Below are 27848 nucleotides of genomic sequence, written 5' to 3'. Positions count from 1 at the left end.
ACAGCTTTCAGCACAGATGCTGGGCACCTGCCCCTCTACATCTGCAGGCTCCACAGTCTACTGGGATCTCAGTACTGCTGGGAAATGAAAAGAAAATGCACCTAATCTGTTTTGCATTTGGAAAGCCCCCAGTGAGACCAACAAATATTACCCCAGAAAGTTAAACAATACAGTGACATTTTTACTTGGCAAATACATTTTATTTTAAAGTAAAGCATCAAAGAGAAATGGGACTTTAATACATAAAAAAAAAAGCTGTCAAATGAAAATACAGTGCAATCTCCTAAAAATGTATTGCTTTAGTTGACACCTTTTTTTTGTATAAGTACATCCACTGAATTTGTTTCTTGAAGTAGAATTTTCTCCATACTGACATAAAGCAAATTTAGTTACAAATTTTTATCTTATATTATTATACCATGTTATATTATAAATGCACACAAATGTGAGAATTAACACGATTAGAATGAATTTTTATCATATAATGCAGAAGGAGAACTGGACCTGAAGACAACACCAAGACATGCTGCAGTGCAACCTCAGCAAGGATCAGAAGGGAAATGTGCCACCCACTGAATAATCAGCTTTACTCATTGCAGGACATGGTTATGCCTGGAAAAACATTGGGTCTCCCATTACAAGAAGTGACCTTGTGTGACCTCTCTTAGTTTTTCAGACCTAAAGAGATCTCAGCTGGAGGACGCATGCTTGCAGCTCATACTTCCTCCTCCAGGATCATGGAGAATGTTATCAGCTTTATCAACACATCCCCTAAATTCAGGAGAAGTCTGTTTTAATTGCGTCTGGGAATGTACTTAACATAAGTCACTGAATCATTATAAACATCTGTTTTCGAGTTAATCCCTGCATATTTCCTTCAGCCTATTATTTAACATGCACTGTTTTAGAAAAAAACGATGCTGTTATTTAAGTATGGTTTTGTTCTCAAATTTAGCATAGCCAGAAGAATGGGCTTGTGCTTTCAAGCCTCTTTTTGTCCCCACAAAAATGAGTCCATTATATTCATTTTTTCCTGTTTTTTAATGCCTCAGATGAGAATAACCAAAGGCGAGGAAGGTAAGAAGGTACTGAGCACCAGGGAGCACAAGTGCACAAGGTCCTGTTTGGGGCAAGGGCTGCAGCCTGCCATGCCAGAACAGGCACCTGCTCTACCAAACACTGCCTTTATTTTACAGTAACATCATCTCCTGCTATCACTGTCTGCAACCTCTGTGGGTGGGAGGGAGGTTGGCCAGCAATGACAGCCACTGCTGAATAGCATTATCCTCAACTACTAAAATGCATTTAGAATCTGAGCCATGTGATAACACTCTGCCTATACTAGGAAGAAGTATGAGGTTTTTCCTTCTGCTTCTCTGGTAGAATGGGAGGGCCAGACTGGAAGAAGCTTGTGGATCAAAGGTCACTTTAAGGAGGTCAAAGGGGCACTTAAGTAATGAGATGCTGGAAGAGAGAAGGATGATTGTAGCAAGTACAGGAATCATCACAAGGCAATTAAACTGAAACTATGCAAATTATTGCTCATTTCTAAACTCTGGTTTTAAATCAGTCTCATGACATGAATAATCCACTTAATGACATCCCACTATATATGACTAGAGATATTGAGACAAATAGAGAGAAATAACTTCGTCATATCTCCCAGACATCCTCATAGAGACAAGGCCTTCCCCAGAAACTGCATGAAGCTTGGAACAATCACTGCTGTCCTCCAAGTGCCAAAACAGAGAAGGAACAGTGCTGGGCAGGAAGTATAATCTGTGGGGCGGAGTGGTAGATGAAAAGGCAGTGCCTTTATCCCTTGTCTAGGAGCCAGTTACAGGCTAATCCAAAGACTTTGGCCAGGCGCACTGCACCAGGTACCCGCCCTATATTGCATGGTACACTCACAATTTTCAAATAGCCACAGCTTCCTTGCACCACAGGCCAGCCTCTCATGCAACATTAGAGGACATTAATTTTATCTTACTCCACCCACAAAATATAAATCTGCCCAGAAGCAGAAGCTTATTTTAGTGATGCAAATTGTTTCATTTCTTGACAAGCATTTCCATTCCATTTCATTCTCCCAGACTGTCTGCAACTGATAAGCTTAGTGAATCATCCAAGCAAATCAGTATTAAACTATAAAAAGATTACATCCCTTCAACACGACACACACAGAGGTGCTTTATGCAGCCGAGTGTTTGCCTAAAGGACACCTATCTATTTTCTATCACATCAACATACAGTTCAAAAAAAAGTCCTGTTAATGAATGGGCATCCCAATCTGGACCTCTAGCTTCCATGACCCACATACTGAGCCTTACAAGCCTTAAGCCCTGTCAGTGACAGAGCTGAGAAAGCTGCTAAAATTCCCTGCAGCCGACGGAACAAACTCTGCTCTGCAAGGCAGCCTGTGAGACATCTGTCAGATCGCAGCTACAGACTTGTTGCATTCTGCCCTGTTTTTCCACGTCCAGCTACTTTCCTGGCATTTGAGGACTACTGCTTGGAACTTGCACAGGAACGATGCAAACAGCCAGATGAGCAGCCTAGGAGGGAGATGACTGCCATATTTGGAAATGCACCATTTCTGGAGGCTACAGACATCTCCAAAATAATACAAAGGCAGAGTCAGTTCTTGGAAGCTACACTCTCTTACAGAAGTGTATTTCTCAAGACAAAATGCAGTTCCTTTTCCCACAACATCACCTCAGGCTCTGCTTACTGGATTTCAGCTGCTGAGCAGCCACCAGCTTAGGCTAATTGCCTAGGTATCAATAGAGTTCACATTGCAGCCTGCAAAGCACAACTGTAAGGTAAAAATTTAATTAAACTCTCACTGGTTACTTAACTCTGTTCACATTAAAAATCTCATTCCAGGGAACACAGTCACTTCTCCTGCACAAAATATAATGTCTTTCAAATAACAGAAAATCCTGAGGTTACAACCGATATCAAAATTCTCTATTTAAAAATTACCTAACTCATAGCCAAAGTGCTTCCAAAAGGTAAAAATAATCATAATTACTTCACTCTGTGATTAATTCATTATAAAATGATACTCTCTGTTTAGATGGGAATGCTTGAACTGATGATGTTTTCTAATTAAACAGTGAAGATTTCCCACCTCTATTGCTTCAGTTTAAACCCCAGTTTGAGCTGAATTCCAACTGCAGTTTCAAGCTGAACCACAAGAAAGGCTAAGGCAATAGGATGGCTGTTTGACAGTGACAACTTTAAGTCTGAATCTCCTTTCTCCACAAAATCAACCCCTTTCCACCTGTGTGGAAACCCAGCTTCTTGGAAGCCCAAGGAATATTTATCCCTATGCAGCAGACACTGCACTTCTTCCTAAGTGCACATGCACGCAACTCATGTCGCTGACACGAGAGCTGGATCAATAATTTCTTCACATTTCACATCCCACCAAATACAGAAACAGGGACTTGATGCCAATTGCAGGACACTTATCTTGCATTCCTCTCATATTTTCTTCTCTTTCCAGAATGTCAAAATAGCTCCCTGGCTGTATTACTATTCTTGTCTTCAACCTTTAGATATAACTACTGAATTAGCAGAACTGCTATTTTGTGTGCAAAGTACCACTAGAGGAAACCACTGTTATATTCCTGTTAAAATTAGTATTTTGTTAACTGATTTTACAGTCCATTAACAACTTTGAAAAAAATCATGTAGCTAAAACTCCTGATTTACACTTAGCTAGAACAAAGAAGATAACAAAAAAAAAAAATCTGCACTGTTTTAGCAATTAGCAAAATTTAGTTATACACCCTTAAAGGAGTTGATACAAAGCCAGTTTTTCTGAACTGATTATTTGAACTTCAACTCTTAAAATGGTTTAGGAAAAGGAACATCTGCTATTCCTTCATTTTGATGACTTAAAGCAAAGACCAGAAGTTGAGCTCAGTTCTCATGTCTTCTGTAAACCCATCAATTTCAGATGTCTACAGACAGAAAAATAGCGGACAAAAAAAACAATTAATTTTTTTTTTTTTAATGTCAGCAAGCTCCAGTCTTTCCTCTTGTCCAGAATTATTTTTCTCATGATTAAAAAACAAAACAAACAAAAAAGACCCTTCACAAAACAACGCTGAAGCTTATCTTTGTGTCCTTTTTTTAAATTTTTTTCCCAGCAAATCATGGGTAGACTCCAGTTATGACTGTTCAGGGAATTCCCCAAACCAAGGGAAGACTTATTGGTTTTGAAGCTTTAACCTTCTAGGTCACCAAATTGAGTTCAGGTCTCGTCAGCAGTGACTGGAAGGTTCTGCCATGCAGTAGCTATGTAAAGTTCTTGGTTGTGTCCTTTCAATTTTCTGCAGATCCAGTCTTCACAGAGGACAGCAGAACAGTGCCATTCAAGATGTCCTGTAGGATATCACCTGCTTTCAATTGCCAGGCCAGGTTGGAACAGCTCTTCTCTAGGGTCCTGGTCATACCTGCCTGGTCGATGTAAATATTTCAGAAGGCACCAGATGCCTGTGTTTAAGCAAGGGAAATACATACAACCCAATAATTTCCAAACACTCATTAATCTTCAGGTTTACAATACTCATTCTCCTGAAGACCTTTTTGCTTGTAGGCTGATGTCCATGAGTGTAACAGGAGGAAGCAGCAGTGGCTCCCACTCATTTCTCTCTGTAAATGCAGAGCCATTCTTCTAATACATCTTCTGGGGATTGCTCTGGACCAGATGGAAACAAACCTACACAGTGGAAAACTGTGGCACTTCATGATTACTTGCATGTCAGTGCATGAGTTAAGTTGTCCTGTTAGTCTGAGGGGAACTTTAAGAGTTTAGAGTCCCAAATTCCAAATTAACATATTTGCAATATCTGAAAAGAATGGCAAGTCACTTTCTGAAGTATTGCTGTGCATGATGAAATTTGAACTACTTACAACAATTCAGCTCTGGTTTTATTTAAAAGTTTAGCTCTGTTGATTGGAGCATGGTGATAGTTACACCAAGTGTGGGTTCAGTCCCTGTATGGGGCCATTTAATTTAAGAGCTGGACTCAACAATCCTTGTGGATACCTTCCAACTCAGAATATTCTGTGAGTCTGAGAAAAGCCTTGTACGGTTTTCAGAAGATAATTAATTTTAAGAAAAACTCAATAAAATACAATTGAAAAAAAATCGTTATATCTATTGGGACAAGAGGGGGCTGTTTATAGATTTTTGGCACAGTTTTTCTGTTTGGCTGGTGGGAGGGCTGTTTTGTTGTTGTTTTTAGTATTACCATAATCATACAGGATGTTCATACAAAAATTGCAGACAGACCACAGATTCTTATCTATCTCCAGTGTACTTTAGTCACTCAAAGGAATATTAGCAAATTTTCAGAATTTAGTAGATTTTAAATTAACTATTCATGAAAATATTTATTTTGTAAATTAGCATCAGTTGGAAGTACTTCACTTAAAATATGTTGAGAAAAGAGTTGTGTCTTCTTAATCAAAAGAATATCAGATTGCTGGGGCTGAAATGTTTTGTTGCTGGGACCTCATTTTTTACATTCTTTTCCAAATTCCCCAGAGGTCTATCCTGGAGGTAGGGTCATGGGACTACCCTAAAGGCTGCTTTGTGAATATGACCTTCCTGTTGGTGATGTGAACATGGTTTTCACAAAGTGATGCAAATCCAGGGGGCTTCCCGTTAGTTCACAGGAAATATAGTTATTCCTGTTGTTCCATATTTGGACAGAAACGACATTTAAAACAACTGTTTCCTCCAGCTACATTCTTTAACAGGAAGCTCTGGAAACAATCAAGGTATCTGCTTACTTAGGCAAATTTTCAGAATATCACATTATAGACTCCATACTGCACAGCTCAAAGCAAATAACTGGTTTGTGAATACAAACTAAAAAAAGCCTCCCATGAGCATTATCTACTAACAGGTCTATTTCCATGGACTTCCAGATACTGCTCAGTCTCCAACAGAAAAGGCTGTATTTACCAATCCATCCAGTAGGTTTTGCACCCTTTTCCTATACAAGAACTCCACTGTTAGTTTTATTTTCAAAGAAGTGAAAAAAATTCCAGGTGCCAGTAAGGTCTTCTGGTGTTTCTTCACTGACAGCTGAGGATTAGAGCATGTTCCAGGGCTTCCTAACACCCAGTGACAAGTGCTTTCAGGAATACATTTCAAAGGGCATGACCCTTCCTAAATTTGATTATGGTAATCACTGCTTACAATCGTCACTCAGCTCTTCTACTTTGTGAACAGACAAACTGAAGCCAGTTGATACAGGTGAGAAACTTCCATTCCTCATCTTGCTAACCTGAAAAAACCCGCAGAGAGGACAGGAAATCCTGTTGCAGAACTCCCCCCATGGCTGTTGCAGAGCTCATCACCTGCCTCATATACAACTACCCTGGAGCTCACAAAGCAAAGTGCAAAGGAAGTCAGTCCTGCATGGAACAGATCCAAGCCCCCTGTCCTGTAACTCGTGTGTTTGGTGTGTTTGGCATTAGCAATCCCCGTGTATACAAGTGGAGAGCTAACAAAACATCAAACTTCTTTCTTGATCATGAGGCAGAGAGGTTGTGGACTCCCAAACAAATCACACAAGTTTGTTCTTCTTGCTGCTTTATGGGATGGATCCATAAAACCAATTACAGCACCTGCCAGAGGTACAAGGCTGATCTAGCCATACCCTGGCAAAATGGTCAGTGTCATTACAATGGTGTGGTGGCTGGTTGTGCAAGGACAGGTTGCAGTCTTCTTGCTGTCTTGTCAATAAACCCACACCTGCAGGGCTTCACTGCTTTCTAGAAATGTCTCAGAGTTTCTCTGGCCCCTGTGCCTTTGCTGTTCAGTGCATGACCCCATTTTTACAAGCACAGGGGGTACCCATAATAAGTCTGAGTATGGGCACTCAGTGTGGTTAAAAGCCTGCCCCAAAACAGTTCCAGCAGGAAGGCAAAACACAATGCTACCAAAACTAGGCACAGGCTGAGGGAGAGGGGGCGGTGGCCACCAGTTCAGCAGACAATGCAGCCCCTCCCAGGCTCCTTCCACCCCCCAGCGTTTTTCCAACCCAGAAGAGGCAGAACCAGGATGAGAGGGAACTGCCAAGGTGGATTTCCTCCCTACCTCCTCCCACAGGGAGCAACCCTCTCTAAGCAGCATTGGGAATGAGGTAAGAGACAGATGCCATGGTGGCAAGCAGCCCCAGAGCTGTGCCACCATGGGCCACGAAGGGCACAGGCCATTCCTGTGGCTCCTGTGCGTTTGGTCCTGATGGAGAGGCTGCCTCTGCCATGCTGTCCCCCCAATCACTAAGTCTTCTCTTTAAACTTGTCTGGCCCCAGCAAGCCCCCATTACACTGGGGAGTGCATTGAAAGAGCAAGTCTGCAGGGGAAGTGCAGCCCTCCTGCACTGCAGCCCCCGTCCAGGAGATGCATCAGGAAAGATACGCAGGAAGCCAGTGAAGCCATTTTGCAAATGTGTACAGAACATCCAGGAGCAGTGCTTTCCCTTCCCTTAGCTGATACACATGAACATCAACATAAACAAATACATTTAGAAATAACAGCTTTTAAAAAACACAGTGCTGAGAAGCAGACTTCTTCAGCCCCCACCAATCTCGCCCAGACTAAATAAATGAAGAAGCAATATCCTCTTAGTTGGGATGCACACCAAAGGATGTGAGAAAAGCACAGAAGATAAACTGGACTTCTGTGTTTGAGCACAGAGGAGAAACCCAAGTGACACACAGTCCAGCACAGGCACAGACCGCTGCGTCCTGAACTCACACCACCTGAGCAGGGCTTTCCCCTGAGCACTATTTGTGCAGCTCCGAATTTCCTTTTACCACCCTGCTGCAATGTGATCCATCACCAGGGGAGAAGGCTGTGTGCACTTCCAGGTAACACCATCACCACAGCAAAGGTCTTGCCCAGGAGGCCTCCTGCCTTCATGTCTCCCACACTGCATGACCAGGGTCCCCTTACTCCTTTCTTAGTCCTTTACTCCCCAACAGCAGTTCCTTACCCTTCAGCTCTCCCAAGCCTGAACTTGCATTACTTAGGAAACAACGTGGCTTTATGTGGGTATGGCTGACCTGCAGCCAGGCTCTGCACAGGCACGGGCAGCAGTTCCTCAGTGCTGCAATCACTCCCTGAAGCACAGCACCAACATCTGCAACGCACAGCCCCGGCTGACCTTACCAGAAGATTTGCCCATACCTGACAAATGTTGCAGCTTCTGCAAGGAAAACCTTAATGGAAGACTCCACTGACCTCCATGGCATATTGCAGGTATATAAAACTTGCCACTAAAACCTTTCCAGAAGGTCTCTGTGAGGGCATTTAAAGATCAGCAAATTTTACTAGAACATATGCCACTTCTGTTGCATAAATTTATCAGAACTTTCCAGGTTCTGATTTCTTGAGTAAAACATGTTATCTTTTCTTCTGAAAGGAGCCTCAACTTTTTGAAGACTTCTGACAATGAAACAGTAGCAATTAATATAAACAATTTTTAATACACTGTTTGCACTTCAAAGCACCAGCTTGCTCATCTCCTCAGTAATACTGGGAAGAGGAGACAGGTAGGGTAACAATGGCCACATTCTGGCCAACAGACTCAACAATGAATCACAAGATTGTTAACGAGCAACTAATTTGTACATTTAAAGAGCTTTATGGTATTCTGGAAACAGCAGTAGTAACCACAGCAGTTCAACATCCTTGTCAAACACAGGATCTAAAAAGCATGTAGCATGTTTAGTCTACTTAGTAGCCAGCCAAAATACACAAAAATTCATTTGATAAACCTACTTAACCCACTTTTCTTCCCCACAAATCTCAAAGTTCTTCCAAACAGGTTCATACTATGGCAATATCACTGTTACGGTAAAAAAAGAAAAAAAAAGGAAGAAAGAAGAAGAAGAAAAAAAGCTGTATTTAATTGCCCTAGTGAAAGATTTCAGCCACTTCTTGCAGACAGTCAACTCTAGAAACTACAGCACCCAGCGCCACAGGGAAGGTCTAAAATTGGAAGAGTATTTCCTAAAATAAAACATATTTTTGGACTATTTGCATTATAATACTACCATAATTTTTGGAATGGAAGCAGTACCAGAAGTCTACACCGTGCATTTTCTCTCAAATATTTTAACAAACTGCCGGTTATCAATCTATCTGGGCACCTTCTCTTAAACTCCATCTTACAACTTTAGTTCACAGAAACACTGATATTTTTAGCAACAAATCACTAGTCATTTGTCTGTCTGGACTCCTAAAAAGCCATAAGGGGAAGTATTGCTTTTTCTGCTCCTTAACAGGCCACCAAATTTTTTCTTTTGCTCCAGTCAAGGATGCCATTGATTATGAGCTGCTTTCTCTTCAGGACACACCAACATCTTTTCTCCTAAAGACTCTGCACACTTCAGAAATAATCCACTCAGTTCAAGCTACATTTCAAAGGACATTACTGCATATCTAAAGACTCCAGATGCACATGGGTCTGTCTGACTGTTGAAGAGACCCAACTTTCAAGAGATTACCCTCTTAAATGCAAAGCTCATGGTTTAACAAAAGCCCTTGCTCAACAAAGAAGTGAGAACTCAGCTCCTGTTAAGAAGCACAAAGATGACTGACCAGAAGTCTAAAAAGTGGGTTTTTACTTTCCTTTGCTGTTACAAAGAAATGCTCCCAAAGGACACTTTATTATTCCTTTCTGAGAAACACCAGTTTAGCAGAAAGACTTTGGCTTTTCCAAGTGGTGGTGTCTTTTAAGAAAGAGTTTAGAGAGAAGAAAACAGGAGGAAAAAGAGACCCCAAAACAAACCTCAACCCTCAAAACACATGACATTCAGCAGCTGGACAGGTAATTGAGAAGTAACCCCCAATCACAATTTCAGTTCAGAGGTCTGATGTGCAAGACTCTATAATGACCCTGAGGCACCACCTCACATCAGGAGCCCAAGGTGCTGGCTCTAGATCCTTCACAGACAATGCCAGCAGCAGGAAAATACTTCCCTCAGTGAAAAACAGCCTCTGTCTTTAACAAACACACTTGGACATCCAAAGCTTATGACAGTTTCACTCCCTTCTACCTGACCTCAACAAAAACCATGATGAGCTTTGCCACAGCCTCACCCTATGGATGGCAAAACTTCTCTGAGAATTAGGAGGTATGGAGAGAAGCCCACTTTGCTCTCTGATGAGCAGCAGTATCACAGCATTGGAATAAAAGCTAACAATGACCTGAACGACTCGCAAGAGCTCACAGAATTTGTGTGCATTAGGCTTACAGGGAGTGGATGGATTGGATTTCTTTCAGGATGCTGCTGTCTTCCTTGTCAATGAACATCAAAATTACATGGAAAGGGGATTTAGGTGCAAATTAGATGGTTCAAACTCATACTTTGTCCCATTAAATGCACATTTCCAGTAGTTACACCTCGTGTTGTATTCATTTCTTAGTTAAGAGCCTTATGGTAGAAAGGAGTTCAGAGAAAGGCAGTGTAAAACATCAGTGTGAATTATATTGCCCTGAAGTCCTGTAGCCTGAAACTGTAACTTGCTCTGAATTCCACCCTTACATAAACACAGCAGAGTATTTATACTGGTAGAAACTAGAGTGCCATGTCTTCCTACGCAAATTAGCTCCTTAATCCAAAAACCATTTTCACTTGCAACTGGATTGTGACATTCTAAATGCACACTGTGCAGCAAATAAACATATCAATTAAAGAACAATTTGTATTAAAAAAGTCACTGAGTAATAATATAGATTGATTGTCAAACAACTTTTTTTTTCTTTTTAATTTATTTTTCAGCCATGGAACTCACTTTTACTTTTGTGGCAAGTCAACTGAATGCTTTTGCCATTTTTAAAACATAGTCGCGAGTTAAAACCAGTGCTATTGACATGTTCTCTAATTTATTTGTCTGGCCCAAATGAAAAACAGACAAAATTTTCTCCAACCCTTTTTTTCCAAATTAACATTTGAAAATCCAGTTTTAATAAAAATTGAAATGTTGGGGCATGAGAGCAAAATAGCCACAGGAAATATTATTTTAGAGCGCAACATTTGCCAGACGCAAAAGGAAACAAACTTGTCAGTCTTCTCTTTCTTTTATGTTTCTTTGTTGACTAGACAGGAAGCTGACAAAAATTGATTTTTTTCCTCTTGTAAAGCATACAACATAATTTTTATTGTACCACTTCAGTTGCTGTCTGCATTTTGTAAATAAAAGCATACTTCATGAGCATCCAGGGAAGTGCTTGGTATCTGACAGTTTACAAAAATGCAGAACTAATTAGGTACAAGAAGAAAAGTAAATAGCGCTCATTGCAGAAACGGAAATAACATGGTTTAGAAGAGAGGCTGAAAATCCATTCTTTTCTGTGGCAACTTCCTGAGTGATGGAAAAGTCATAGTTGAGAAAAATTAAACATTTTCCTAACCTGTACTCCTGCATGTAAGGGTCAGCAGAAGTGCAAACATTGATGAACATTGAGATTCAGCTGCAAATATTTCGTGAGCAGCTTATTTAAAAACTGTAAGAAGCAGACAGATAATGTTTCAGCAATAAGATATCTTCTACTGATTAAGCAGACACAAATAGGCTCCAAAATCCATGCTTGTTATTTAGAATTAGAAACAATAAGCTTAAGGTCATTCATCCAGTGAAAGGTCAATACTAAAGATCTCAAACTTCATAAAAAAAAAATTAATCAAAATTTTCTGAAGTTAATAAACACTGGCAATTATAGAAGCAGGCTGAGTATCCATTTCAGAGTTCTTCCAAAAAAAAAGGATCTTGCCAAGGATCTTGCCAATAAGAAGTAAAAGGCACCCAAAGGGCAAGATGAAGGACACAACAAATGGGTCAGAATGGGTAAAGCCACAGTGACCTTTATTCCTGGGACCTGCCACATGTTTGTTATGTTTGTTCTCCCTCCTGCAGTCACAACCCCACCCTTGTCCTGCCACCTCAACACATCAAACCCACCCTGGAATTAAACTATGTGAGGACTAAGTACAGTAACCTTTTTACTCACATTTTTTTAATGGTACAGTTTAGTTTATTGAATTACCTTCACAATGAGGTCAATCAAATAAATGCTGCCATGGTTGAGGGGCAAGACAATGCAAACAGGACAATGGGCAAAACTGTCTAGGAACACTCTCATGCAGGGGGTTTAAGACTGACATAGGTGTCACAAGTACTTGTATTATCAAAGGAATGTATAATTTTATGAGATAAATTGGTTAATTGATACATTTATGAGCTACTGCATGATACTGTGACAGAAAAAGATGGAGGTCCCCAGAGTTTACCTTTGTACTAAAATACTATTGATCATACTCCCTTCTCCAGTAGTGTAACCAACAAAGGTACTTCCATTTTTATTGGTATTTGTGAAAGAAGGTTGAAAGTATTTTTTGAAAATAGCTTGACCAGCTTTGTATCATTATAGATACTGGCTGAATTCACTGTAGCAGTTACTTGTAATGTGACTCCAAGCTTAGCCAGGCTTGCTAATTACAAATAAGATCATATATTGTGGCACTAACAACATGGCTTTATACCACAATTAGCAAATTAGGGGACTCAGAGAGATGTTGAAAATGAGCTTTCCAAAAACCTTCCACCTCTAGAAGATGTGTCATCCAGAGTACATCTAGAAAGAAATTTAAAAATTATAATTATCCTTCATCCTTAAGTAATCATTGTGATCTGCAGTGTGTTCTCAGCAGTACCATACCAGCACAAACTCAAGGAAATGATCCTCAGATAATGTAAGTCATGTACAAAAGAAAGGTGAAATCTCACAGTCCTACCAGACCAGCATTTTGCAAGAATTAATGCTCATTGCAAATGATGTCTAGCTGTTTCAGAACATTCCACGTAGATTCATGGATGAAAAAATGTTCAGCTTAATAATTTCACTACAAAATATGCAAATATTGACAAATTTAAGTAACAAGTGCCCTCAAAAAAAAGAGGAATCAAAGTGACAAATGCAAGCAAAACCACCCAAAGTCACATCACGAGACTGCCTTTCAATGCCAGCACATCTGCAAAAGTCATACTAAAACTCAAAGTTCAGAACATGTCATTCTTATGGCAACATCCTTAACGCGCCAGATGTATTCCCAGATCACTCCCTTGAACAGACCACACTTTAAACCACACATCTAAATAACACTTTTTTTAAAAATCTCATATTTACACTGCTTGAAAAGTTAAAAACTGAAGTCACTAAAATCACTACCTCCACTTCATAAAAGTGTGTCATTAACCAAAAGGGTATTAATCCTGCCTATACACAGCCTGAAGCTTGGGACTGCTGCCTTACAGACACACAGCAAGTGCTCATGACTGTCAAAGGGCCTTTCACTTTTGGCATTACTCTTCAGCCTGGAGTTAAGTGACTTTATTGATATCTTCTAGCTTTTTTTATTTAATTAAAAAGTGTCATCCGTTTGACCGTCTTATAGATCAGGAATCTGCACAGCAAAGATCAAAAAGAGTGTATAAATTTCAACAGAGCAATTATTAAAAAATATTCTTTTTAAACTAAAATCACATTTCCTTTGGGCTCAGCTCATGCTTCTTGCACAAGGAAAATGGTTACCCCATTTGAATTGGCTTCTGAATCTTTTTCTACTTGATGTAATTCAGAAGTTGAAAGAGAGGAAAAAAGTCAATTATTAAATAATTCAAGTTTTTAGGGCAGATTCAGTCTGCTTGATAAAGTAACCATTAGCATATTTTAACCAGACATAATATAAGCAAAAGTTTTACAAGGGGATTATTTCCTTAATTTCACTGGTGCTTGCTTTAAAGGGGATATTTATTTATATGAGGTTTTTATAATATTTATTATTCTCTGTCTCTAACAGTTTATTTGATCATCAAGTAAAATAATTTGGGTTTGAAAAGTACCTCATTAAGATAAAACATTTAATTGAAGTAATATACAGGGCTAGAAAAAAACAGAAGTTACTTTTAAGCATTTTAATAACTATAATGTGCAAAAGCCAGCAGTTTCCAGAGTCATCAGAAATTGAAGGGTTCACACCCCTATCATCACCTGACATGACCTCAGTCAGCATCACTCCCTACTTGGAGGACTTACGGTGGAGGAAGGAGAGCAGGAAAACAGCACTGCTGTGCAGGGTAGGGCAGCCCTGGACGTGGGACAGGACAACCCTGGATGTATGGACTGACTGGGGAGTGAGGCTGCAGAGCAGTGGGAAGAGACCTGGGGGTGCTGGTCAATGGCAACTTGATCATGAGTCAGCAGTGCCCTGGCAGCCAGGAGGGACATTCCTGTCCTGGGGGGGGGTAACAGGGACAGCATGGCCAGCTGCGCAAGGGAGGGCATTGTCCTGCTCTGCTCTGAGCTGGGGAGGCCTCACCTCAAGTTTTGGGTGCCACAATAGAAAAAAAGATATTGAACTACTGGAGAGCATCCAGAGGAGGGCAAGAAAGATGGTGAAGGGCCTTGAGGGGAAGCCTTATGGGCTGAGGTCACTTGGTGTGTTCAGCCTGGAGAAGAGGAGGCTGAGGGGAGACCTCATTGCAGCTTCCTCACAAGGGGAAGAGGAGGGGCAGGCACTCATCTCTTCTCTCTTGTGACCAGAGAGAGGACCCAAGGGAATGGCCTGAAGTTGTATAAGGGGAGGTTTAGGTTGGATATTAGAAAAACATTCTTCACCTGAGGGTGTTTGGGCACTGGAACAGGCTCCTCAGGAAAGTGGTCACAGCACCAAGCCTGGCACAGGTCAAGAAGTGTTTGGACAATGCTCTTGGGCATAGGGTGTGATTCTCTGGGTAACCCACCTAGGGCTAGGAGTTGGACTTCAAAGATCCTTCTGGGCCCATCCCAGTTCAGAAGGTTCTATGATCTATGATTAGGAGTTCTGGTTGACAAATAAAAGCAGAACAAAGAACAGAGGCAGGTTGTCCCAAGCTGCAGAAGGAGGAAAAGAAAGACATTCAGATTTGTAGAACCTGTAGGACTCTCCACAGGGGCAGATCTAAGATCATTGCAATTTTATTCTGTCTGGCATTCCTTTCAACTCCAACTAAAATTAGAGGGAAAAAAAAAAAAAAAAGGAAAACTAATCTCCACAGACCTCAACAGAAATCAGAATCCAAACATCTGCAGTCACAAACATACTCATGCCACAGTGTCTGACAGATGGAACATAGTCTACAGTGATTTACAAACTGGTGTAGAATGGCTGGGAGGATGTATACTGTTTGCCAAAACAAAAACTGAACCAACAGAGAAAAAAGACACATTAGGGTTTTTTTTGTTTTGTTTTGATATGCACCCATAATATCTGACTACTTGCCACAATTTCTTCAAAAAGGAGACAAAAGTGGTATTAAATAGGCCACATGAATCAAAACACCTTCAAGAATTTCTGAACATCCAACAAGTTTTGAGGAACTAAATGAGCATTTTGCTGGATAGGGGAACACTTAAAACATCCAATTTTAAAAATGTAAGTAATGAAAAACCACTGGACAAAACATACAAAGTTTAGTTTACAACACCATTAACATTAATATCTCTTTTATAAAAATCAAAATAAACTTCACAATTTTCAAATGTACAGGGCACTAAGCAGAATCAAACCACTGCAGTAGTTTCTTTCAACAGTGTTGCACCTATCACATCACCTAAATTATGATCAGAAACTTCAGCATATTCAACAACTTTGCAAATCTTGTTAGAAAAATCCTTTAGATTTGGCTATATGAGCACAACTTTTATTGAATAAATATGACCACATTCAGTCTGATCTTCTGAGTCAAAGAGTTTTATTAAGAGGCGCTCCAACCGGCCTAAGTAAAACAAGATCACCACAAATTCTCTTACCTTCAGTATAGGATCCTGACTTTATCACCGTTTACTAGTAATGCATAAATATTCAACATAGCTGTTTTATTTCTTACGTGGTAAGAATTTTACATCTTCTATTAAGAACAGCATGCTATAAAGTCATCTCATATAAAGACTCCACACTCGGCATATTTTCTGAAATAATCCAAAATACCAAAACCAAAGTTAGGAGCTGCTTAGGTAAACAGTTAGCTTAACTGCAAAAGCAAAAGAACCCTGTTTTTATCTCAGAAGCATCACCATCCAGGATGTATTGAACAGATGTTTTGAAATGTACACAGCAAAAACACCAATCCTCCAATCAAGGCATCCTGTAACAGTACCTTGTATCACTTTTTAGATCATGGAGTCACCATTTCATCCCTTGGAAAAACTCCACACAAAAATAGCATCTGTCGGAAGATGGAAACATCAAGCAACTGGTACCACAAAGATTCTGCTATACTCATTAACACAGCATCCTTCTTCCTTTGGTCTTATTTTTCACATCCTTCCTTCCTTTTAGGTGGCTATGTGTCGCCACTTATAAAGAAGAAAGCATCTGAATTTTATCATTGCAAAACCCCAAATGTATTACTTCCAGAATTTTTAAATAATTGTGGAGAAGTAATGGAACATTTTAAAAAATGTGCCTGTTACTAAAACAAAAAACAAAAAACAAACAGAAAGCACATTAAAAATGCTTTGGTTTCTCTTAACAATCATGATTAACTTCAAATTCCTAATGGAAAAGTTCATTCTAAAGTAAGAGGCAGAAGGACAATTTTCTTTTGTAGCTTTTCCCTTACAAACTCTCTTGGTCTTTTCTATTTCGAGTGCTACTTGTAATATGTGCACCACCTCTTAAATATTTGAATCACAAGTAAACTTCCATTAGCTCTAAGAAACACGTGTAAAAGTACAGAAAGCTTTTGATTATTTCTGACCAGAAGACACCACTGGCAGTTAAATGTTGTCTTAAGGGTACTTTGGCAGTGAAAAGCTCAAGGACAAACTAAACAATGCCCAAGTTGTTCTCTGCTGAAGAATCCTTAGGTTGGCTCCTTCTACATGCACAGTGCTGGACAAGCACACACCTGGGACAACAGACACATTTCCAGCTCACATCCTAATCCTGCTCTTGGCAATTTGTGGAGTGCCTCAGCCATGTCCTGTGTGGAAACTTCCACACCAGTGACAGGTCCCTGGAGACCTTATTTTATTTTATAACTTACTTGTATGGTAATGTGACAGATTTGTTCCACCTTGTAAAGGCATGCAGCAGCATTAATATTTTGTTGTTGGTTTGCCCTACCAATTCACATTCTTTAACTGTGTAGCATGACCAGATTTGGACTTAAATGACCACGAAGTGGCAAGAGCTGTTCTAGCAATGCAAATGCAGTACCTGTATAACGCACATAATAATAAATCTGCTATAAATATAAATTCATTTTACAGGCAATAGCTCAAGAATTCTTGAAAGGTACTTTCAGGATTTAGCAACGTGATACTTAAAGTATTATAGAAGTGGATTATAAAAATGCATTATTACAGAAATAAATTTTCTACAAAGTCTTATCCTTTACCCAGGAAAAAAATAACATTAGACAGGTGTATGTTGAACAACTGCTTTTCAGTGACTACTGTAATATTTGTCCACCTATTTTCACTTCAGCATAGAAACTTACTCCACTTGATATTTTTACTTTCAAGCAAAACCAGCTGACTTTTCATGTTCTTTCAGTTTTTGAAAATTAGTCCCTGGCAATGATTTAATCTCTCCTCCAAACCAAAAGAGATTAGATTACAATTACAAAGCACCAAAAACAGGAAATGTTCTAAACTCTGACACAGTTCGAACTATGCTGGTTCAAATGACACTGTGAAATTTTCTTAAACGTCACCATTTGTCTACATAGCTTTTTAACCTTTGACTTCTAGAAGAGTTGCATGAGAAACAGCTTCTTCTAGGAGTGAAGTCATCACCACGCCACAAGAATTAAGTAGAGATATTTAAGATACTTCCAAGTCATGGCACACGTGTATTTCATTACTGAACAAATTACAATACAGGACTGGAAATAAAAAAATATAAAAACAATCCTTCACTATACTTCCTTTGTTGACAGAGCTGGAAGTTCAGTTGGTCAGTGAGGTATTCATGTCAATGGAGGTAAAAATTGTACTTATTGTGTGGATCTTCACAATACAGATGTTTAATTTTAATGAATCCCCCCAAAGACACACTGTTAATATCAGTTAAGCTTCCCCTACCAGCATTCCTTAGACAAATGGACTATCTCTTTGTATTGTCACCAATTTACTGAAACAGTACTCAGAGCAGACCTGTTTCCATCGTTCTTTTTACATGGTTAACAAGAGAAGAGGGAAAATATTTCTAAGAAAAAAACCAACAAGTTTGAGATGAACTACATCCCCAACTGGGATGAGCTCTACTCTGAGCCTAGCATCATATATCCTGGTTTTAACCAGAAAATTAATTTAAAAACAAAACAAAAAAGCTATTTTAAATATTCATTTATATCAAGTATCAACATAATTAAATGACATGCAAATCAGCAAGGGGAAAAAATTAAAATATAGCCTTTGAACCATGATAGCAGGATCCCAAGGGAAATGAAGCAACCTCCTAGAAGAGCATACATTGGGCACAACAGCAAATGGGATGAGCAGGACAGGGGATGCACTCACACACAGCTTCAGAACCATGCAGGACTGATGGACAAGTGCAGAAGCATCCGAAACCCTGAGAAAGCTTCCTGTACTGGGCGGCTGGGAGTATGGAAATGGCAAAATGTCAAAAGGAAACGTTTTTTTCTGTGACAAAAAGGACCAGATAAGAGGATGGACTGAGGAGGCTGCTGGGATCAGTGCACTAGACCATGGTACCTAGAGAAAGATGAAGATGCCATTGGCTCAACCCAGGGCAGATAAAGCAAGGGCAGCCTCAGAAAGGGAACTGTGAGAGTCTCCTGCTGATGAGACAGCAGAGGTACGGGAATCAGATATGGAGAACTGGAGAATATGAAGGAGTTTGCTTCACAGAAGACTGGTTGAGTAGGAGATGATCAGTGAAAAGGTGAGCTGTGAAAAAAGAGGAATCCCCCAGATGGGCCACAGATGAGCAGTAAACTGAGACTGGATCAGGACTGTGGGCTAAAGGAAGAGAAGGTACCATAGGGAGGTCTCTGTCCATCCCTGGCTCTTCCAGTCTGGGTGTGTTGACACTTTCATAGGGCTGCCACCCAATCCTAACATGTGGTAATTTTTTTGTTTGCTATCAAGAATCCTTCTCATCTTGGCTAACTTTTATGAATCAGCATTTCATATTTTTGTGGCTCTTAAGCAGAGGGGGAACACAGCTCTTTCTTTTTGGCTTCTAAGTAATGATAAAAACTACTAAAAAATAATTGTTTGCATCCCACTATTGAACTGTGTTCGCCTGCAGTTTAGAATATCCAGGATCTGGGGTTTTATTATAATTATATGCACAAAGTCTAAGTTCTGAAAAGAAATGTCATCTCAAATTACAAAGATGTGTCACTGTAACAATACAGTCTTCCTTTTCCCACTAGGGGAAGCATTATCTTCATAACACATACAATGCTTAAAAAACTCACCCTGAAGTACTAAATCCATGGTTCATGTAATTCAATCTAAACTGCACAAATGTCCAAGGCCATATGTGAACCAAATTAAGAGAACAATATATTGGCTCTGTCTGTTTGCTAAACTGTCCCCATACATATGTTTTGTGTAAAATATAAGAAGTGCTGAAAAGCTGTGCTACATGGGAGGGCAAGCAAGCAGGGTGAGGAAAGAACCTTTCAGAAGACACTGGAGTTTTCTTCAACATTGACTGGCATGTTTGGCAGCACACATCCCTCACCCCCGTCAACATTAGAAACATTAAAACTGCTCTCTGCTCCCAAACAGGTCTCTACTCAGATCAACCACATTCATTGAAGTTTTGCAATACTGCCTCATAACTCCTATGAGCATTCAGTCCCAAAGATTATTAAAAATTCACAGTTACAGGGAGTATGAAAAATCTTAGAGAATGATAAATTTGGTTACCAAGAAAGAACAGCACTGGACAGAGACAAAGACTTACTTTGTGAAGCACGTTTTTGTATTTCCAATTTCTCTGAAAAAATAAAAGCTTCACTAATGTTTCTTTCTTAATTGACGTTTTTGCACTTTTTTCCCCAATATTTGAAAAAAAAAGTAAGGTTTGATTAGTTTTCCAAGTGTTTATTGAAGCACACTGAAACTGAGTTTAATTGCCAATATTTGAGAGAACTACAGGACATCATGTAATGCCTTACAGTCCTTCTGCTCCTTTGAAGCAAAATAAATTTAATTGAAGGTATATTGTAGCTCACTGTCTACACATTCAATTTCTGCTGGTGCATACTTGCAGTTAAGAGTCATGTTTCCTCTTTAAGTTGAAATACTAGAAAATAGTATCTGAAAAACAGACCTCAAGAAGCTACTAAGCCTACTGTCTCAAGAGACGATCAGCTATACTTCACCTAATGCTTCTCTGTGTTTGCTAAAACTTAATACTTTAGTGACCAATCTGAATCCTTCTCCTGGAAACTTAATGATTCTTGTCTTACCTGGAGAACAGAAAGAATTTATTCCTACCCACTTACAAACAATTTTCAGTTAGCTAAAGTTTTTTGGTTTTCTTTTCTCGCATTTCAGAGATGTCCCTCCTTCTTTTCCAGAGAGGATACACACAAGCCTCCCATGGAGGATGGTATGGTACTGTCTCCCTCTGCCATTTGACCCAACATTTACACATGACATTTCCATCACCAAGTAGATGAGACTTGTTAAAATCATTACTGAAATCGCTGTAATCTGCTCCTTCCCACTCTCCACTTGCTACTGTGTTACAGAGCCACTGAGCTGATTTAATACAGCTGGTGCCAGCATGAGCCGCGTGGGTGTTTATTTACATGGGTGCTTCCACTCTGTTTAGTCAGCCAGGAATCTTTCTGGGGAATTTGAGAAAAAATGAATAGTCTGAATGAGTCCACAGGTATTCCTTTCCCAACGTTTAAAGGGGATTATTACAGCTTCTCTGTCCTCACATAATTTCTCAAAGACAGGTGCTGACAACTGTAAGACTGCTATAGCCCACTCACCAAAGGTGGAGCTATCTCAGTCAACTCAGTCACTGCCACCATAAAGGAACCATCCCATTCTCCCCCCGAAAAGAACTATTTTTAAAAGAATAATTCTGCTCTCCACAGGCTACTGAACTTGAACTGACTCAGAGTAGGGCAATAACAGCAGATGTAACAAGAGTTCTATGCTATGGTTAAGAAGATACAGCCAACCACATTAGGCATGACACACCACTACACCCTCATGGTTCTTATATGCTGGAAGTTCAGGCTTACATTCATGAGGCAGTGCTGTAGGTCCACCAAGAGTTGATGTAAGCACAGCCACTGAATGTAGACTTCTCCCTGATGCCCTTCTACCAGCAACATAAGTGTGCAGTGGACTGGGTAGGTGAAAGCAGATTTCCAAAAATTAACATAACAAAGCATTCTTTAAACATCAAAACTTTTGAGCCAAATCAACTCCTTGCCTTGTTTTGCCACATAACTGGATGAATTCCTGTGGCAACACAAGAAGGGGCAGAGTTCAGGAGTGGGAGTAAGCTCCTGGGACTGGGCAGGGGCAGGAGAGAGACACTGCTTCGTCTAATGGCTCTGAAGCTTAAAAAAGATAGACTGTGAGTGCTGCCATGAGTCTGAGTCATGGGGGTCAAATGACTTTAAAATAACCATCTAATTTTAAGTAGGTTCTAGCTTGCTCTCTCCCCAAGATAGCTCAGGCTCCTCATGATGCATGCATTAACCACCTGAACATATAAGCCTCAGTCATGAGGTTTTCATCTTTAGTTACTAAGGTGCAGCTTCTTGCCTTTTGGTTTTCCCTTACCATTCCCAAGCACAAGGAGTATCTATTATGCCCCCAGATCCTTTTATTTCATTCATTCCTTCCCAAGTTTGTCCCTGTATGCCCGCGGTACTTATAAAGGTTTCCAGTAATTTGGCCTCACTGCCATTTTCTGTGGAATGTGCCCCAACTCCCTCAATCTCTTCAGTGCATCTCTCAATCAGTTTCTGATTACACTTTCTGATTTTCCCATTGTGGTTGTATAGTTTATGCTGCTTCAAAGTACAACACTAACTGTTTAGTCTTGCTTCCAGCAAGATCCTACCTAAGCATCCCAGAGCCTGTTGAAGACTGTCTACTTCAACTTATTCTTCCAACTACTTTCTACTTCTTCCCCTTTTCAGAAATTACTAAAACTATAATTCACAATCATCACCAACCACAATTCACAAATCCACGCTATTTTCAAAATCTCTGAAAGTTCATCTGAACAGATGAAAACCAAATCTAAAGGGCCTATGCACCTAAAATTCCCTTTTTTCACCCTTAGTAGACCAATACTCCTACAATGTCCCTTTTCAGCCTAAGAAGTTATTTCAATTTCCCACTTTCCTATGAAAAATGCAAGAGGTATATCCTTATGTTAGAGCTCATTTTAGAATGTATGTTAATAAACAGGATATTAAGTAACAAAAACTGTCAGACAAGAACACAGACTGGGAAAATACACGCTCACATAAAACAGCATTATGAAACTTCATGAAAATTTTGACACGAATGAAAGAACATTTTATTATCTGTGCATTCCAATTTCTCTGCCACCCCCACAAATATCCCTGGACAGCAGACACATTATCCCTCCTATTCTAAGGACATGTATCTAATCCATTATAGGGCATGCTAGGGTCCACAGAGCAAGCTGTAGTAAACTGTTAGATTAGTTCCAAGCCAAACATTAACTCTCAGTGAAAAAAATCCCAGATGCCTGTGGAAAAAGGGGTGGATAAGAAATGTTTGCTGCATTACAGTGCACTGGGTAATAACATTACTTGAAACACATGAGGGAATGAACCCAGGAAATGTACCTTGTCCTGGATGTTCTAGCTTTATTTCAGATCTAGGTGTTAAGATTTGATTTTTCATCTACCATCTTTCATGCATTTCAGTACTGCACCAAATGAACAGGGCATGGCTACAGGCACACTTGCAATAAATGCGTTATCAAAATCACCTGCTAATTAATAAATTAAATAATTCTTTAATTCAAAGCACAGGAGCAGATGGGTTTGCTTCAGACTCAAAAAAAGCCCACCAAAAAAGCCCCATTCCTTTGGTGCAAGATCAGATAATGATGGTTAGTCTAGCAGGCTGTATGATCTCAAAGCTTATTTAGCTTGTAAATTCTCAGGCAGTCATCATCATTTGTTCCACAGTAAAGACCCATTTAGTGAAGAACAAAAAAAAAAAAAAAAAAAAAAAAAAACCCAACCCAATAGGAACTCACTTGCCTGTTTTTGGTTATTGGGAAGACTTTCATTGATATTCCTGGCTTGGCATATTTTTTCCACTGTACACAAAGATGACAAAGGTCATGCAATAGCATTTAAAATTTCTCATAGAACATAAATGAATCATGACTCATCCATGGGTACAGCACGTCCTTTATTTTTTCTCTCAAGTAAGAGATAGTACCAAGTTTTTGTTTGCAGCTGCACAAACTGAATATGAAAGATATATATGCCTGAACATATGTTTCCAAAATTCACAGTGGAACAATTGTACTCAAGTGTTCAGAACTGAGCATACACAAGGCAGTCTGGAAGAACATCAGTAATCTTCACAGTAAACATCTAGTGACGCATATCTCCAACATGTTGCAATACAGGAGATTAAGACAAAAGCCATCTTCAATTAACAGATCAGTGGTGGGATCTGACCATTAGTCTTCCAAGCATTAGTCACATTTGGTCAGCATAACAAGGTTGCAGATATTAGGGCTCCCATATGTTGTGTCTTCACTTGGCCCCCATCATCTCAGTCACCTCTCCTGCCCTCCCTTGTGCCCGCGCTGTCATCCTCATCCCCATCGCAGCTCCAGGGTCCTCTCTCAGGGAACAAAGGGACAAAAAAGAGGCTTACTTCTGTCCCCCACTTTCTCTGAGGTCAGAAACATGTCAGCCACTCCAAACAGAAATGGGTTTATCCTGGGCAGCCAGGGGCCCCCTGTCTTCCACCTGCCTACAGCTAAAGCAATGGAGGGGAGGAAAAGCACAGCACCCAGCACCAAGGGCATCCAGACTTCCAAAAGAGCTCCACTGCCATGGCCATCAGCCAGCTGGGCACAGATGCTTCCTCTCCAATCTTCATTTCCAGTGATTTAAGGCAAAATTTTTCTCACATGCACTTCCCTGCTGTAAAATCCATTTGCCTTAAACTTTAGGAGCAATCATCATCAGCCTCACCTGACTTTGATACTCCAGGCTCATCAAACACTCTGGGATGCACAGAATTTCACTTATTGCATGAGTTCAGTTACTACTCTACTAACTTATTAACTGAAGAAAAAAAAAAAGGCAATGAAATATCCTACATCTACAGGCTTAGGTAGCTTTCATTTGCTGAAGCAATTTTGTGCTTCATAAATCAAGTTGTATATTTAACCACTTTAGGTTAATCTGTATCAAGGAGCACAGCAGAGGCAGGGTGGACATTTTGGCCAACCTCTTAGCTTCAAGTTTTCAATCTCCTGCCTTTCAGCCCACACTGAGGCTCACCCTGCTGTCCTCAGGCAGGCAGAAAGTTACAATATTATGAAAGAGCCGAGGCAACAAGGCAGAAACACAAGGTAATTTCTATTATGTCATGTAAAGTTTTGTTTAGTACAGACATGAATTAAATTGGCAGATTAATTTAATAGAGCAGAACACATGAGTGAAAGGCACAACAGCTTGTGTTCCATTTCTGTGTGACACAGAGCTGCCCCTATTAACTTCAAATTATCTCCTTTTATGGACTCCAATCTTTTTGTATTTTTCACAACTGTAACTGGATGGCGGGCTAAATACTCGGAAGAATGCAAGAATGGTTTTTTTCTGCAGCCAGCACAGAGAGGGGAATCACTGAACTCGCTGCTTCTATGAAACAGGAAACTGTGTTTTGGGTGCATCTGATTCACACTGCTTCCCACTGCCACCCTAAGGTAGAGGTGGTTTGGTCCCCCAGCCCCTGTGCCATGGAGGGAACTGGAAGCTCTACCAATGCTTTTGTTTCCAATCTTCCACCTGTTTATTCTAACACACTTATACTTCTTTAAGGTAAAAAATCCTCCCTATAGCTCCAAACAAATTACTGACAACTTTTATTGTACAACTATACTCACCCTTCCACTCTCCTATAAACAAAATCAGATTGAAAAGCTCCACAGCTATGGAAGCATTTTGACAGCTTTTCAAAATCAAAATATCCCTGACTATCAGACAGGTATGTTAGCTCAAGCCCACCGCACAAATCACATCAAATCAACGACAAACACTCTATTTTCTGTGTCCTTACCAGCACAAAGTTGTATGGGTGCCCAGTCCAATGTGCTTGGCAAAAGCAGTGGCCAGGCTGGATGCTCTCTACATCTATCACTTTAATGGCTGAGAAGGGTACTGGGAAGTGAAATGTCTCTCCCTCCCGCGTTTCTACCTTTGATACAATCAAAGGCAGACAGAGCTGGGAGTAGCCCAGTCTCTTCGCAACACCAGAGCCCAGCACTGGAAGCAGGGGGTATAAAAAGCTGATTAAAGCTCGAGAGTGTATCCACAAAACAAATAGTCGGACGAAAGCAGCAAAGCAGGAGCCTACACAAAGGCATCCTTTCTCTCCTCATCTGCAGGAGCCATCTCTCACCCACAAAGGCAACTCTGCAGGCACTACTACTGCAAGTTTTAACTTTCTCTGCAATTCTTTCATCTAAATACAAAATAGGGCTCAAACTACAGAGGTGAGGAGGTTCATTGAAGAGGTTCATTGAAACAAAGAAATCATCTGCACTGAGGTTATTCAAAGCTCAGGCCTCTCAAAACAGTTTTAGAAACACCTGCTCTTCAAAAGTCCTTGTTTCTGTGAAATGCCTTTCAGGCCAAATGTCCTGCATCTCAGTGAAATGGGGCCTGGGCAAGATTCAGATTTTGACCTAAATATGTAGAAAAAATTTAATGGGACAATAATCCTTTTTAATACTGAAACTCACTTATAACTTTCCTGAAAAAGCAAATGCATAGCACTGTAGTAGTGAGGCGCAACACTCTTTCCTTGAGATATCCTTTACCCCATACAATACCACTTGGGATTCAAAGTAAGAGTTTATGGGTGAGTGAATAATAATTTATCTGGACAATGTTTTTGCTTGATTGTTCCCTCAACTATGCAGGTCCAGCAGAAGTGAGGTGAGAGAGAAGGGTGTTGACAAGTTTTGTCATCCTTATTGGTGCATCTAAACCAGGTGCCTGAAAATGGAAGTAGACATTTCAACACCACTTTGACCTACTTTGCATGTACAGTAAATAACTGGAAACAACATTTGTGTTTCCTCCTTATGGCATTGTTCAACCAAAACTGAGCAGGCCAGCCAGGACAAGTGATCACCAGCACTGCTCATCTGTGTACAGTTCTTCTGAGGTGGGCAGGGACTGACAACAAAAATCCCTCAAGGCCATATCCCACTGCTGGAAAGCTGGAGAAACCACTTGGCAAGGCCAGAGCCTGCTCCTTCTGACCGGTTCTGCACTCCAAAAAGCTGGCTCACAGCTATGAATGGATTTTTAGAGATTCCTGAGCATCACAACAAATCTCTTCACCTTCTACTTCCAATGCATGGTATTTTTTTAATTCTTCTTTTTTTAATATATAAAATCCATTTACAGCACACAAATTTTATTTTAAAAATTAATGCCACACAAAACCATTGCACATACAGTGCCCTGAAGAACAGCTGAAAGAATGACCATGTTAGAAACACCATAATAAAAGGAAGACAAAGTCTAAGATTTAGGCTCTGCAAAAGTCTTCATCTAGGTGTCTATTTCTCACCACCTACAATCAAAACTGTACTACAGTGAAAATTAGACATATCTGCTAACAAACAGATGTACTACCTCAGATACCCCAGACTTTGGTAGAAATAAAGCCTGACCCTCAGCACACACATACATGTACAGGCATCTCTTGCTATAAAATTGTGAATGGAAAATCAGAAGCAAAGAAGCTAAAGGCAGAGCTAACAACAAAGATGTACATTACCAGTCTGAGTCTAAGAATGTAAACTTAGGGTGAAAACAAGATTGGCATTATATTGGCATTACTTCATTTTAGTACTGTTGCTTAATCTGTATATCTAATTCCTCACATAAAGCTTGACTTTGTGCTAAATAAGAAATGCCTCTGCACTCCACCAGCAGGCTCTGTCCATTTTACAAAGAGGGAACATCCATTTATTTCATCTAAAGGTCAAAAGTGAAATGCCTTTGGGAGATCCCATGCAACCTTAAAATAAAAGTCGCATTCCTAAACTCCGGACTATCTAGAATGCAACACAATGTCATTATTATTCCTTTGAAAATGTAAAACAATTGATCATTTATATTAAAAGCGAAACTCTTTAAAGAGAACTGGACCTAAAAACCAATGAAATACCAACAGTGAGAATTTTAAATCTTGCTGTTCAAAAAGTACAACTTATTTTCCTTGCAGTTTTATGCATTATGGAAGTCATAACACCCATAAATGTTTAAAGACGTGATGTAATCCTAGTATTTGTTCACTTTGAATAAAAGGAAAACAATTCTTATTCAAACATCAACAGTAGCCAAAGCAGCCAGTCCCATATTTCCTCAAACTTTTTAGTGATTCTTAGTAGATTACGTTTATGCCATGATACCTACCTGCAACTATTAATCAATATCTACTGAACCCATTTAGCAACATCAGAACACAGAACTCCAGTGGAGCAGGAACTTGTGGCTG

General features: G+C 39.9%; 1 protein-coding gene across 1 annotated transcript in view; it reads right to left on the bottom strand.

The window, feature by feature from the left end:
• Positions 1-27848, bottom strand: part of COL4A1 (collagen type IV alpha 1 chain) — a 120189-nt gene that overhangs the window by 72460 nt on the left and 19881 nt on the right. The gene's annotated exons all lie outside the window — the stretch shown is intronic.

This window comes from Serinus canaria, chromosome 1 (assembly GCF_022539315.1).
Source record: "Serinus canaria isolate serCan28SL12 chromosome 1, serCan2020, whole genome shotgun sequence".
Lineage (NCBI taxonomy): Eukaryota > Metazoa > Chordata > Aves > Passeriformes > Fringillidae > Serinus > Serinus canaria.
This window is presented reverse-complemented; position numbering and strand designations above follow the sequence as displayed.